Here is a 16,669-nt window from a genome sequence, read left to right on the forward strand (position 1 = left end):
AAAGAATAACCAATTAATTACTAATCACAAAAGTAAAATGTATAAAAAGTTAACATTTTTTTTTATTACACTTAACATGGTCATAACATTTCAGAAGCTTGTGCCTCAAATGGGTTCTTTGTGGAAACCAGTTTATGAATATTAACGGTCGAAGTTAGTAAGTTGTTTATTATATGGCATTTTTTCCGGGTTTAATGAGGTGACACAAAAAATGAATTCTTCTCTATCCAATGTGGAGTTGAAATATTCAAGTGCAGTGAGCCATCAGGTACTTTCTCCACACTCAAATCCTAAGAGATGTCATGAAATGCTTGAATTCTCCACAGCATTCAGGAACAGAAAGAAATAATGTGGTCCCATCTCCTCCTCATTGAAACGCATGGATGAACACGACATCGTCGGAACGACCTTCAGCGCCTCTCTCACAGGCCCTCATGGAAGTGCATGTGACCCTGTCTCACAGCACTACACTGCGACCAAAATGCTATTGCTACAGTAATTTTGAATGGGTCGCAAATGTATCACTGATTATTTTTGTGCTTCTGTTGTTACTTAAAAACACACTAAAATGTCTGTTTTTTTACAAATATTAATAAAATGTTCACCAAAATGTTCTGTTTAAACACTTGATTTCATTTGATCAAAACTAGCTAATTTAACAGTTATTTTGCAGATATTTACTTTCATCCCACTGACAACATAATTTTGGGTTTAGACATAGGAACCTTGAGTTGTGAACTGAGCTCGGGTGGTTGTCGTCATGAAATCCCAGCATGCACCAGTCAATATCAAAGACTACAAAAGCCTGCAAAAGCCTTTTTGAGGCTATCTCGTTGTTTATGATCATTGACCAATGCACTTTTAGTAAAGCTCTTTCTTGGAAGTCGCTTTGGATAAAAGCGGCTGATAAATGAATAAATGTAAAGACTCCAGAGTAGGACGAAGGGAAGTTGGTTATATAGTTGTGTAGCGGCATTGCACCTGTTACCTTAAATGCCCCGCGGCAAGCTGAAAAGCTACAGAGTTAACGGTTTAAGCTTAGTTAGATAAGCATGGTTTGGAGATTTGTTGTTGTGTTCGTTCTGTTTTGATATGTGTAATGTGATGGTCTGTAGTTTGAATACATTAAGTGTTTACCCTGAATGTGAATGTTGTCCAGTTACATTTAAATTTAGTCATTTAGCAGACGCTCTTATCCAGAGCGACTTACAGTAAGTACAGGGACATTCCCCCGAGGCAAGTAGGGTGAAGTGCCTTCCCCAAGGACACAACGTCAGTTATCATGACCAGGAATCGAACTGGCAACCTTCTGATTACTAGCCCGATTCCCTTACCGCTCAGCCACCTGACTCCAGTTAGATTGCGATCTAACCTATTAAAAAAGAATTACGTGCGGCAAGCAATATTCCTCTCCAATTCGCACAGCTAGCCGGCGCGACAATTGTAATCTGAAGCAGCGGTAATATCTGTAGCATCTGGATGCTGTATGTTGTGCACATGACTTGTTTTGAATGATAATGTTAAATCGTTATATTTTGTTTTGGCTGTATTTAATAATTGTAGGCTACTTATTGAAATGCAGTTTTTTTTTTACAAGTTCAATTAATAAAAGTCATATTTACCGGCAAAGAACAGCCTGTAATGTAATATTACATATATATCTTGTAAAATTGGTACAGTAAAATTAAAAATATTTTACGGTTAATTAATGTTAGGGTTAGGGTTATGGTTTTACTGTTAGGGTTAGGGTTTTACTGTAATTTAATGGGTTTAATCTGGCATCCCAGCTGCCAGATTGTTCCTGTTTTTGTTTCCAATGCTTTTTTTTACAGTGTAACGTAGATTTAAAAAAAAAATTGACCTCTCGTAAAGACTCACGCTGAAATCGCATATATAGACTGCTCAAATCTGATGTGTTTAAATGAAGCGGACAATTCGCCATGTCAAACGGAGCGTGTGAGTGAGAATGATACATACGGAGATGAATTTTGACACCAGTGGCTCGAAGAATACCAGTGGTCATAGGAGGTGCCATAACCAGCATATAAGTAGTAGGCTAGCCTACTGTCAAACTTTTCGGCAGCGTAAGGCGCAACGTGTAGCCTAATGTTTTCGTATCGCTTCAGATTCCTCACTACATAAAATGTGGTTGTCATTACAGTTTACGTAGCCTAAGTCTTCTAAATAAATAAAAACCTCGTAAGGTCTGCGAAAAAGTAGTATTGCCAGGCAAATGAGGCAATACTTGTTTCAAAAGTAGCCTAGTATTGCCATGGCAATACTGGCAATACTGACGTTGGCGGCAATGGTTAAGGTACCAAGACGGAGCAATGCACTGTGTGTAGTGTAAATTATGTGGGCCTTCAATTGCAGGACTGTCCAAATTTGGAACAGCGTCAAAACAATTCAAAAACGAAACATTGAAGCTTCACAATGACAGTATGAAGCTCGTCAAGTGTAGAGACAGGTAGGGCCCACATATCCCGTGACGCAGCAGCACTCCCGACTGTATTTTTCCTTAGGAGTTGAAGGGCCTCATGTATAAACATTGCGTACGCTGGTTTTCACGCACACGGTGTGATGTATAAGAATGTACTTGACATGAAAATGTGCGGGCCGTCACGGAAACTTTTGAGCAGGTCTTGTCTGGCTCTGTAACATGGAGAATTCTAACTGAAAAGTGCAGAAACTCACCAAACATTACAAAATAAAGTTTCCACTACAGTTACTGTCATACGTCTATGACGTTGACTATTCAAAAAACATAAAAATACAAGTTTGATCATTAATGTGGATGATAACATCAAAATGCCAAAACCCAAAACAGGAAATGCTATCGCCATTTACGGACCTATAATAATAATAATAATAATTGTATTTATAATTCACTTTACATTTAGCTAAATCTGAAAGTGCTACAGGTTAAAAACAAGAAAGGGCGCAAATAGTGACAGTTTTCCACTCAGCCGACTTTTTTGTTGCTAATACCTGATGACAGGCCGCCAAAGAGGACACATTTTCTCGCCTCCACCTCTGTTGTTAAAACCTCGATCTCACAGTCTGTGAAATTTTTCTTTTTTGCGTGTTTAGCCGTTTTAATTCAGACAAAGAAATGACCTCAGGAGCTCATTTATGGGTCATCTGCATATTATTTTCTGGGAGGAGGCAAGGCGGGATCAATGGCTCGTTCTTGTGCGGTCAATCTCACGTTAATTGGGATTTATAAAGGAAAGGTGCACAGGACCTGGCGTACGACCGGTTTTATACATACATAAATTCATTTTGCACTTCATAATGTAGGCCTACTGTATTTTCTATTGCAGTAAATCTATCCCAATCAATGTTAAAGAAAACAAGAAGGCATGTGGTTTGAAAGATGGCAAGTAATTAAAGGTCCTATGGCACGCTGTTTTTGGATGCTTTTATATAGGCCTTAGTGGTCCCCTAATACTGTATCTGAAGTCTTTTTCCCGAAATTCAGCCTTGGTGCAGAATTACAGCCATTACGAGCAGTACCACAATGAGCTTTCCTTTGGACGTGCCATTTCTGTGTCTGTAGCTTTAAATGCTATGAGGAGGAGTGAGGTGGGGCTGCCATTGCAAGCCATGATGTCTCTCGAGGAAAAAACATTATCGTGCTTGACCGGTCGTAGCTCATTTTCTCATTGGAGGGCTAAATTCTCTGTGAGGGCAAAGCTGAGAAAGGGGAGGTAACATTTCCCCTTATGACAACATAAGGGGAAGATTTTCAGATCGGAGCATTTGAGCTTTAATTTTCTCAAAGGCAGAGAAGAATACCCAGGGCTTGGTTTACACCTATCGAAATTTCTAGCCACTGGGGGACCAAAGGCAGGCTAGGGGAACTCATATTAATGTTATATAACCTAATAAAGTGACATTTTCATGCCATGGGACCTTTAAAGTGCACATCTGTTTGCAATACAGGTTCATTATTCTTCATTATTATCCAGAGCGGAATACTATAAATAATTTGTGCGACCAAATCATGTTTTGCGCCAGTAACTGAAAAAGTTAGTAGCGCAAGTGCCACCAGTGGAAAAGGTTAGTGTAGAGCCCTGACAGGCCCTCATGGATGTGCATGTGACCATGTCTCTCTGGCCCTCATGGATGTGCATGTGACCCTGTCTCTCTGGCCCTCATGGATGTGCATGTGACCCTGTCTCTCTGGCCCTCATGGATGTGCATGTGACCCTGTCTCTCTGGCCCTCATGGATGTGCATGTGACCCTGTCTCTCTGGCCCTCATGGATGTGAATGTGACCCTGTCTCTCTGGCCCTCATGGATGTGCATGTGACCCTGTCTCTCTGGCCCTCATGGATGTGAATGTGACCCTGTCTCACCAGAGAAAGCAGGGTTGTTTTCAATGCTTGCTCTTTTGTAGTCAATAGGAAGGTACATTTGGAAAGCCCAGCTCCTTCAACACTTGAGTCGGAATAGCCTGTATAGTTGCAGCTGTTCCCTTCCTGCCTTCAGAAGGTGAGGAGGTGGAGCAGATCAGATCACCACAGGAATCCTGTCAGTCCTTCAGCTGCACAGTTGGAAACCGGTGAAATGATGAAATGTGAAGTTGTACAAAACACATGGATTTGTTGTTGACTGTTCATGGAAACCCTGTTTTGTGAGAGGTCGTGGAGGGATCATGGTGTTAGATGCTCAGTGAGGGGTGAGCACACTGTAACACCTTCATTCTGCCTGTTCCAGGAGTAATGATAGGCCTGTTTCTCTTCTCCTCCTCACAGATCACATGCCTCTCACCTGCATGTTCTCAAGACTGTCTTTGAACAACAGAGAGAGAGGGAGCTTGGAGTTGAGATCAAAATGTCTTTTTTCTGGAAATAACTTTTCATCAATGCAGATGTCAGTTTGTCTGTATTAAGAGAACCTCTTTGATGCCGCTTTCATGGGCCAGTGGCGTCATTCAACTGGCAGGTTCTCTCTTTCACGATTTGCTATCAGATTTATTATCGTCTTGATCGCTTTAGAAGTTTTTCCTTCACGCTCAGCTTACTTCAGCTACTGGTTGCACAATCAGCATTGTACCCTACTTGTCTCTAGGTTAGGTTATAAGGCTAGTATAGGATATTATGTGTATTATAGGTTTGGGATACTCTATTGTATATTATTTTGTATATTTTGTATATTTTATTATATTATATATTTTAACTTGTCATAGGTGTAACCTATGTTCTGGTGTGATAGAAGTGTGTCAAAAGCAAAATGCTGTAATTCGAATGTTTCTTAAGTGTCACAGTACTTACATTACATAGAAAATAATTAATTTAGTAGACTTTTTTTATCCAAGGCTATGTAAAAAATTAGACATGCAGTATATTGAGTGTATAGGACATGCAATATAGTGAGTGTATAGGACATGCAGTATAGTGAGTGTATAGGACATGCAGTATAGTGTGTGCATAGGACATGCAGTATAGTGAGTGTATAGGACATGCAGTATAGTGAGTGTATATGAAATGCAGTATAGTGAGTGTATAGGACATGCAGTATAGTGAGTGTATAGGACATAAACATAAGACAAGAGAACAGACATCCTGAGCATGCATCTTTTGTTAATAATAAAATATTGCTCTTGTGTTCAAATTAAGATCTGCACACCAGGTATGACTGTAGTCATTTAATTACAAAAGGAAGCTCTTAATAAGAGCTTAAATTAAGAAGTGACATTACCAGCGCTCCAAACCTCACGGTCAACAGACCCTAAACAGAAGTTTTCACCACACCCTAAACACCGGTCTTTACCAGACCCTAAACATAGGTCTTCTGTGTCATCCTGTCAGCTTTTCTCATGACTGATCAGAGGCACTCCACCAACAGAAACACATGTATGCACCCTATCTATCTTCCAAGGTGTGTTTGTTTCAGTGTCCTGGGCATGGCCATAATGACACCTTGGTCGTCGAGGAGATTCTGGTGCCATGACGACCAGCTAATCCAGGTGGCCATGGCAACCGACACAGAAGCCCACCTTTATAAAACATCCCTCATCTCACAGAAACACATTCCAAACAGCATTTTTTTTGCTCTATTTCATAAAAGGTAAATAGACTATAATATAAGAGAACCCACAGTTCCTAAATAGAATCAACAGATGTCTGTCTGTACCAAAGTCTATAGGAACCACTCAGAACCACTCACCAGCAAATTATCGTAGATAGCTTGAATAAAACGAGTGAGAAAGACAAGCTCCTATGGGGAATCCTGTTTTATTATTTCAGAACAAGGTTCCAAATAGAGAAGCTTGGGAAATATAGAAAGACATACATCCGCTCATATTAATCCTTGATTCCACGCCATAATCACACACCCACAGAAATAACAATAAATAGCTTTAGGAGAGGATTTAGACCATTTGCAATCTTTGACATGTTTCTCTGACAAGCCCGAGGATTTGCCAACAGGGGAAGGGGAGCCAAACTGGATCTCGGTATACTTTAAAAACTCAAGTGATGCTCAAACACAATTTGAATGTTGCCCTTGTGTGTTCTAAGTCTGTGGTACGTTTGACATTGTGTAAACATATGTTATTATATATTATATTCACCATATTTGCATAACATTGATCTCTACAGTGTGGCAATGCTATAATCACAATGAACCATCAGGGAAGAGTTAGAACAATTGAATAAAGATGGACGAGAGAAATCGCCAAGAAGATTATTTATGAGAGTAAATAATCACTCTAACATATTTGACTGTTTTAATGACAACACTCAGAGGGTTAGCCTACGTACAGTTTAAGGTTATTAAAGTATATTTGTCTCACAAAATGACTTGTATCGCCTCCGGATTTTGCGTACTCACACATCCCTCGTGTATCAAAGAAAGGTGGTGGTGTTGCTATGATATATAAAGCTAGCTTCAACCTCAGCCTAAAATCTGTAAATACCTTTAAATCATTTGAAATAATTGGCATGAAACCACCAACTATTTTAAAAAGGAATAATGCTACTACTCCTGGCCCCCCTCCCTCATTTTGTATAGTTACTCTATACCGGCCCCCCGGCCCGTATTCCCTCTTCCTGGAGGAATTTGCAGATTTTAGTGCTGATCTTGTGACATATACTCATAACGTCTTGATTATGGGTGATTTTAACATTCATGTGGATGACCCAAAAGATCCTTTAAGTAAGGCCTTTACTGCTCTAATGTATTCCACAGGTCTCACTCAGGTGGTTTCCAAACCTACCCATCTTCACTCGCATACATTGGATTTAGTTCTCACGCGGGGAATCAAGATTAGTGACGTCATTGTCCACCCCCACAATCCTATATTATCAGACCATTGCCTGGTCACCTTCAAAATGGACCTCTGCCAGAGCCTTGGAGGCACTAAGAATATTTCTACTAGCCGCTGCATAACCCCAAACACAGCTCTGGAACTGGCTAATATTCTACCCGCTGCACTAGAAGTCCTTGACGTCCCAAATAAATCATTAAATACTAAAACGAGGGATCTGAATTTGGTTCTTCAGCTATCCCTAGACTCTGTTGCCCCTCTCAAACCAAGGAAAAGAAAGGACAAGAAACTGGCTCCATGGTATTCAGAGGAAACCCGCACTCTTAAGAGGTCCACTAGAAAACTAGAACATAAGTGGCGTACCACTAAATTGGAGGTTTTCCGCCTGGCCTGGAAGGACAGCCTAATGGAGTACAACCAAGTCCTCATCAGGTCCAGATCAGAATATTTCTCTAGGTTGATTAGTAAGAACAAACACAACACTAAGTTCCTATTTGATACTGTTGCAAATCTCACTAAGAAAAGTACACTCTGTGTTAGTTCAGATTTCTCTCCCAATGATTTCTTAGATTTCTTTGACCAAAAAATCTATGCAATAAGGGACAAACTACAGACTAGTCCTGGAGGAGTGGCCATCAACACTGAACTTTCCCCTATACCAAGCATGCTGCATGTTGAGGCACTCACTCACTTTAACCCTATTTCTATGGAAGCGTTCATCGAGCTGATAGAGTCCTCGAAACCCACTAGCTGCCTTCTCGATCCCCTCCCTGCCAAACTCTGTAGGGAACTTCTCCCTATTATTGGACCACCCATGCTTAGTATTATTAATGAATCTATTGTAATTGGCTAATTCCCCAACGATTTCAAACAAGCTATTATTAAGCCCCTTCTTAAAAAAACAAACCTGGATCCAGGTTGTCTTAGCAACTACAGGCCAATTTCAAATTTGCCATTTCTCTCCAAAATTTTTGAGAAGGCTGTGGCACAACAGCTCACTGAGCACCTCTCCTCAAATCAGCTTTATGAACCTCTCCAGTCTGGATTTCGTCTCCACCACAGCACTGAAACTGCATTAGCCAAGGTAGTCAATGATCTACTGTTAGCCTCTGACGCGGGTTCTATCTCTGTCCTGGTTCTTCTAGACCTAAGTGCAGCTTTTGACACGGTGGATCATGAGATTCTCTTGGAACGTATGGAGAACTATGTTGGGATTTCTGGTACGTCACTTCAGTGGTTTAGATCGTATCTAGATCACAATATGTCCACTATGATGGCTGCTCATCCAGGAGCTCCACTGTAAAATAAGGAGTACCACAGGGTTCAGTTCTAGGCCCTCTGTTATTTTCACTCTATATGCTGCCTTTAGGAAACATAATTAGAAGCTCTGGGGTAAATTTTCACTGTTATGCAGATGATACTCAGCTATATATGTCTATAAAGTCTGGAGAATTTCCACATGCTATGGAAAAATGTGTTTCTATGTTGAGAGCTTGGATGAAAAAATGTAGATTTTTTTTTTCCAATCTGACCTTAGACCTAGACGACGTCAAAGTCTCTCAAAGCCAGCTAGTAAAAAATTTAGGAGTCACAATGGACCCAGACCTTTCATTTGAGTACCATATTAAGCAAATTACCAGAACTGCATTTTTCCATCTACGTAATATTGCCAAAATACGAAAATTTCTGTCAAAGGATGATGCCGAAAAACTAATACATGCATTTGTTACGTCCCGATTGGACTATTGCAATGTGTTGTTCTCTGGCCTCCCAATTACCCACCTAAAAAATTTACAGCGGGTGCAAAATGCTGCTGCTAGACTATTGACCAGAACAAGAAAGTTTGATCACATAACATCTACTCTTGTCTCTCTACACTGGCTCCCTATCCAAGAGAGAGCTGACTTCAAAGTTCTACTACTAACCTACAAATCTCTGCATGGATTGGCACCACTGTACCTCTCCGGTCTCCTTGCACCCTATTGCGCTGCAAGGACACTTAGATCTCAAGATGCCGGCTATCTGGTGGTTCCCAAAATTAAGAAAAAAACAGCTGGAGGTAGGGCGTTCTCATATAGAGCACCTCTTCTCTGGAACAAATTACCCGTCTCAATTAAGGAGTCTGATACTGTTTCGACATTTAAAATTAGGTTAAAAACGTTATTGTTTAGTCAATTCTACGACTGTTAAAGGTAAGTATGTTACTAGTTGGAGGCAACGGGGGACGGGTTGTTTCCATCCTTATTCTATAAGTATAACTTATTTTAGAGTTCTCTTCCCCTGGAACAGATTTCATGTTCCAAACGAGGGGGGCTGTCGCTGTCTTGGTGTGTGGGGTTGCATCAAATTCCCCTTTTTTGCTCTGTTAAATTGCTGCACCAGTCCACACTTGACCGGTGGGGATCTCATTCTATTATGACTGACAACTGTTAGCTGCTCCTGGCATTCTCTAATCCCTGCTCTCCTCTCTCTGTCCCCCCCCCCCCACACACATCCCTTGTGGTGTGGGGGGTTTGAGTTGTTTGCACCTGCCTGGTCGTCGGTCAGCCAACGCTGGACCTGGTCGCGAGTCTCCCGGTCCTGTCCTACATCTATAAAGTTGAACAATGGATTTTGGTGTTTCAAAACCCATCGACACTGTATGACTATGTTTAGCCTGTGTTCTGCTCCTCTCTCTCACCAACCGTCTCTGGAGGAGGGGATCCCTCTCTGAATTGCTCCTCCCAAGGTTTCTTCAATTTTTTTCTCCTGTTGAGAGTTTTTTGGGAGTTTTTCCTTGTCTTCCTTGAGGGTTTAGGTTGGTTGAGGGGCAGTTCTATGGGCGTATGTGAAGCCCTCTGTGACATGCTTGCATGTAAAAAGGGCTATACAAATAAATTTGATTTGACTTGTTAACAGTTAAAGAGGAGGATGTTCTCTTTCATACTTTAATTGTGTCAACGATAAAAACTAAATGTTTACACCATATAGCAGAGATGGTGATGACAAAGGAAGAAAGCAGAGGGGGGAGATAATAAGAGGTTTTTAAAACCGTTTTGAGACCAAATGTTAACTGATGCAACTGCAGGAAAGAGGGAGAAAACAACTGACATTAATGGCTTGAAACCTGTTGTCTGAACTGGCGGAGCAAAAACAGGTTGCGTGTCAGAGAGAGAAAGAGAGAAACAGAGAGAGACAGATAGAGACAGAGAGAGACAGAGAGAGACAGAGAAATAGAGAGACTGTGCAAGGTATGGCTGAAAGGCATGTGTGCATGTGTATGCGTGGGGGTAAGAGTGTGCATGAGTGTGCGCTCCTCACACTGCAGCCCTCTCCTCTCACTGCAGCCCTCTCCTCTCACTGCAGCCCTCTCCTCTCACTGCAGCCCTTTCCTCTCACTGCAGCCCTCTCCTCACACTGCAGCCCTCTCCTCTCACTGCAGCCCTCTCCTCTCACTGCAGCCCTCTCCTCTCACTGCAGCCCTCTCCTCTCACTGCAGCCCTTTCCTCTCACTGCAGCCCTTTCCTCTCACTGCAGCCCTCTCCTCACACTGCAGCCCTCTCCTCACACTGCAGCCCTCTCCTCTCACTGCAGCCCTCTCCTCTCACTGCAGCCCTTTCCTCTCACTGCAGCCCTCTCCTCTCACTGCAGCCATCTCCTCTCACTGCAGCCCTCTCCTCTCACTGCAGCCCTCTCCTCACACTGCAGCCCTCTCCTCTCACTGCAGCCCTCTACTCACACTGCAGCCCTCTCCTCACACTGCAGCCCTTTCCTCTCACTGCAGCCCTCTCCTCTCACTGCAGCCCTCTCCTCTCACTGCAGCCCTTTCCTCTCACTGCAGCCCTCTCCTCACACTGCAGCCCTCTCCTCACACTGCAGCCCTCTCCTCTCACTGCAGCCCTCTCCTCTTACTGCAGCCCTCTCCTCACACTGCAGCCCTCTCCTCACACTGCAGCCCTCTCCTCTCACTGCAGCCCTCTCCTCACACTGCAGCCCTCTCCTCTCACTGCAGCCCTCTCCTCTCACTGCAGCCCTCTCCTCTCACTGCAGCCCTCTCCTCACACTGCAGCCCTCTCCTCACACTGTAGCCCTCTCCTCTCACTGCAGCCCTCTCCTCACACTGCAGCCCTCTCCTCACACTGCAGCCCTCTCCTCTCACTGCAGCCCTCTCCTCTCACTGCAGCCCTCTCCTCACACTGCAGCCCTCTCCTCTCACTGCAGCCCTCTCCTCACACTGCAGCCCTCTCCTCTCACTGCAGCCCTCTCCTCTCACTGCAGCCCTCTCCTCTCACTGCAGCCCTCTCCCCACACTACCAGGCATCAAAAGTAGAGTTTCAATCACTCCAGCTGAACCACCCAGTTATATAAGCATATGCTTTGTAAGATTTCTTACGCCTTTCTTCTGCCAGACAGAGTCAGGGACGCCAAGGGGTGCTTGCAAAGGCCTTCTGTATCCTGGCAAGACATGTTCCAATAGAGATGCAGCTGTAGTTGAAACTGCTTTTGGAAACCTTCTGAGATGAGCTTTGATCGTAGTGTGACAGAGCCTTGCTGGAGGGGGCCTTCTTATGCGGTGTTTTGATCCATCATGCTAAGATATGATGAGTAACATGTTTCACCACTTTAGGCACTGCTCTGTCTGACAGGAAGTGGACTCAAAACCATCCATGTTCTCAAATTTTATTTTTATCCCTTGTGCTGCCTTCGGGTCACATGACCAAAAGGTTCACAACGAACCAACGTTGTGTTTACCCAATTTTACCCAATACAAAAACAAATAAATAGCATTTTCTTTTAACCTTCGCAATGTGGGGGGTCTGAGACAGCCCGACGGTTAAAAGAAAATGCTTTACTTTGTTTTTGTATGCGGTAAAGTTGTTGCAATACGACGGTGGGTCACAATGACTGATGGGTCAGAATGACCCGAAGATAACACAAGGGTTAAAACATCCATTGATTGATCCATAGAAATGCAGAAAGGTTTCCCAATGAAGTTGTTGAGTTCCAGTTGTTGAACTGAAGAAGTTGAAAAACACACATGGAATCAGACAGGGGTGCTATTTGGGGGACTGCTGTTTGAGTACTCCATCACTTTCAGGTGATTTTTGAAGCATTCCAATGTTACAATATTGTGCAAAGGGGAAGGAAAATATACTTAAATGAATAAAATACAGATATAAAAGAGAAGGGTGCATGGGTGTGGGTGGGGATTCAGTCTCCTGGGCAGAGGGAGGGGTGAGGGGCAGCTGCAGCTCAGAGCAGGAGGGAGACACAGACACCTTCATGATAATTGGGAGTTCGGCTGATAGGGATTTCTAGACTTGCTGATGATTAAACTAAAAATAAAATCATGTAGAAAAGTACTAAAGAAGGCTTGATTGATCATAGATATCAGAGGTATACTATATTATACTGTGTATACTTCCACCAAAGGATGTATAGAATGTGCTCCGCTCGATGAGTAAAGTTCAGTCAGATTATTCAATTACACATCTCCTTAGTCATCTCCTTGCTAGATTAGGTTACACCTTGTGTTGTTCCGGGCATCTGACAATAAAAGACTTGAACTTGAACATTGGGCAACACCAACAATCGTAGGTTTATGTAACTTTAGTGATTGATACTTTTATCAGTTAAATTGTATTTGTACATCCCTTTTTACAAGCAATATCACAGGGGGTTTCACCTACGCCAGCAGAACTGCACCTAAACCAACCCCCGCAGCATGGTTCTTCTAGTGCTCACATTCCCTCAGTCACACAGCATCACACCAACAATCCTTCTTGTGAGTTCCTATACAGAACAGAGTTTCACGTGATAGTGTGAACTATCGCTTTGCAGTTCTCCCTCTGGCTTTTAACTGTTAATGACTATGATTTACAGTTCCCTCAGTTGCCTCCTTTTATCCTTTCAAATAGCCAATAGGAAATATGTGTTAGTTATTAATAGATGAAGAGGCCTGTCTGAAGAGGCTGGGTGTGTATTCCCAGTCCCAGTCCTTCATCTCTCTTCAGGCCCTGGAGACGCCTGGGCTCCTTCAGCGATGTCCTGATCCTGAAAGCACTCACAGGCACCACAGAACGCTGCCTCTCTCCTCTCTCCCTTCTCACTGAACGTACTCTATCACTACTCGGTGTGCCACAGTGAATTGATGAGAATGGAATTATGACCTCCATCCGTCTATTGACGAATGACCTTTTCATGATTGAGCGGATTTTGTCATTAACCAAAACATCCAGAAACACAGCTGACCGCTTGCGAGTTCTCCCTCATGCTTCCTCACAATTGCCACAACATCTATATCTCCGAATGCACTTGTAATTACTGAGTGGAACTATTAGGGTGTCAGGTGGCTGAGCGGTTAGGGAGTCGGGCTATTAATCAAAAGGTTGCCTGTTCGATTCCCAGTGGTGCAAAATGACGTTGTGTCTTTGGCCAAGGCACTTCATCCTACTTGCCTCGGGGAAAATGTCCCTGAACTTACTGTAAGTCGCTCTGGATAAGAGTGTCTGTGCTAAATGACAAAATGTGACTATTGATTTGGTGCATTGGTTTAAAAGGATAAATATCCATCCTAGAATTCAAAGGGCTCCTGGAACTCTTGTTCTGTCTCCCCGTGTTTCTCTCCCTTGATTCATGCTCGTGTTAAAAGTGTTAAACCTTAATTGAAACCATCTTTTTGCCTGGCTTGAGATGGAAAAATTGTTTTAATGTTATAGTGTTATAAGAAAAGTGTTACAAGAAATTACAAGAATTACAAGAATAAGAAGAGTGTTACAAGAAAAGGCTCAGACACACTTGTTCCGGGAGTACAACGGTACTTAGGAATGCTTGGCTGGACCTGATGTTAGTTTCCTCCAGGATCACAATGACTCTTATTGAGGGACTTGTTGCTCTTGTTGGTTAATTGTAACTGATTTAAAATTATTGTACTCGCTGTGAAATATATTATTGTTGCTTGCTTTTTACAGGTACACTCTTGCACTTTTGAAGTTCATGTTGTTTAGTTGTTTAATTGTAACTTGTTTAGCTACATGCTCTTATGGTTATTGCTTTTGGCACTTATTTGTTTTTTCACATTGTATGCTTCATGTTTTGGCTACACGCAATGTTTGGGGCTATCTCGTTGTTATGATCAGTGACCTATGCACTTTTGTAAAGCTCTCTCTTGGAAGTCGCTTTGGATAAAAGCGTCTGCTAAATGAATAAATGTAAATAAATGTTATAATAGGGATGGGGGTCTGTTGTGAAGAGACTGTTCTGTCTAAAGACCACTCCTTAGATGCTCTTCAAATCAGTCATGACAGCGAAGGAAACCAGACAGTAAATTTCCATTACCTAAGCAGACCTACTCATGACCAGAAAACGTGAATGATTAACTTTTTTCTGGAACATGTGTGGATTGTTCCTGACTGCCTGCCTGTCATGTCTCACCTCTAAACAAACATCAAGAAAGCAAAACAACATGAAAGCATGAGAAGGTCCTGTGCTCTGTGGAGAGGCATGGCTGCTTCAGGACTGAGCAGAGCCCTATTTGAATGGTCGATACAAACATGAGAGAAAATAATGACGTCTTAAAGACTTTTTTTTTTATTTCCGCCACTTATTTCAGTCTGTGAATTTAGAAATTCCTGAGCAATTTAAGGTTGTGCTTGAAAAGTTGCCAAATTTGGGTGTTGAACTTTCTGTGGAGCGCCACAGCTGTTTGCCAGCCTGATAATTTGATGCAGCTGAGCGCTTCACCAGGGTCCAATACCACCTGCTTGTTCTCAGACACGGCTATGCAAATTTGAATGAATTTGTTTGTTTTCAGTCAATACGACACCCTTAGTAACCTTGATGAATATTTAGTAAATATATTTAACCACTGGAGTCTCTTATTAAACCGTGTGTAGTACTTTTAAAGGGTTAACCCATTAGTGTGCTTATGGAAAAAAGACAACTCATTTTGGGAGGCAAATGGTAGGAATTATATTATGTTTAGCTAATAATTCACTATTAATTTTAATAACAAACACCTTTTTGACAACATTGTTTTGGTAAACAGCCTCAAACACACCCAACTACACAAGGTGAGTTAATGACGTTTACATATATATATTCTGATTATTTTCCCAACAGTTACTTGTCATTTGCCACTTTTGATATTTGCATGACTAACCATTTCATTGGTTATTCCACCCCAGTCCACCTCAAGGAGCCTCTGAACATGTACTGTACCCGTTTATCTGTTGTATGTTGTCAATCTCAGGCTATGTTCTTGCGCATCACACAAAGAAATCAAAATTTTCTTCAACACCATGGGATAGTTGTAACAAGTCCTGCTGGCCTGCCCATGCAAGAACATCCATGTCCAGTCATCTGTGTGACACATATTCCATCCATAATAACGTGACATGTACCTGTCAAGTTGAATTGCAAAAACAAGAGCGCTAAGGTTCACATAACAACATGGATGACCTACTCTCCTCCAGGCCTTTACAAAATAATGGGACAAAATAGACTCTAAAAGCCACTTTCTTGGTTGTGTGTGATAAAGAGTGGGTCTGTCTGTGTGCAACAGAACTAGTCCAGACACTTTCATTCCTCTAGACACATTTTAACGCCCTTGTACAATATTTACATAACAACGGTTTTACCCTCAATTTGATTGTGCATTGATACATAATGATTTATGCCATGTAGACAAAATAATATCCACTGTTCCACATCCAGAACATTAATTAAAACTAGAGAGGGTACAATTTCTGGGGAAATTGTAGGGTGTGCTTGCTTGCGTCGGTTGCACAGGGGTCCGTTTTTGAATGACATTTTTACAACTGATATTTCTGTATATTTTATATAAAAATGCATACTTATTATTTATAAAGATTACATAGATTTAAAAGCATTTTTTGTACTGCTCGTTTACAACTGAAAATACGAGTGAAGTGTAGAATTAAATATGATGTCTTCTCATTTCCCCTGCAAGAGGCAGCCTCATAGCTGAATCAACAAATACATTTGGCAGACCGGTGTAAAAATTGACCTAATCTCTATGATTTAAACGTCCTTTTAAGTTTTCCCTTCTCTTGATATTTTCAGGCATTTAGCCTACTCATATTGCATTCATTCATTAATAAAGAACCCCCTTTGAAGATTATTCTACGACGTTACCGGCAGTAGAAGATGGAATCGTGATTCAAACAGTACCATCTGCTAACTGAAAATATGCCCCCAAAAACGTAAATAAGCTTGACATTTATTTTGTGGAAAATGCTCATTCATAAAAAGCTCACTGGTAGCGATCAGTCAGTAACAACGCAAAATGCGATATAGCCCTGTGTGGAGAAGCTGCCCAGGTAAATTGTACTACTACAGTACAGTACTAGACTACTGCTGTGTTCGTCTTGGTAGCGATTGCGTTGGTTGAAT

Source organism: Osmerus mordax, chromosome 4 (genome assembly GCF_038355195.1).
Source record: "Osmerus mordax isolate fOsmMor3 chromosome 4, fOsmMor3.pri, whole genome shotgun sequence".
Classification (NCBI taxonomy): Eukaryota; Metazoa; Chordata; class Actinopteri; order Osmeriformes; family Osmeridae; genus Osmerus; species Osmerus mordax.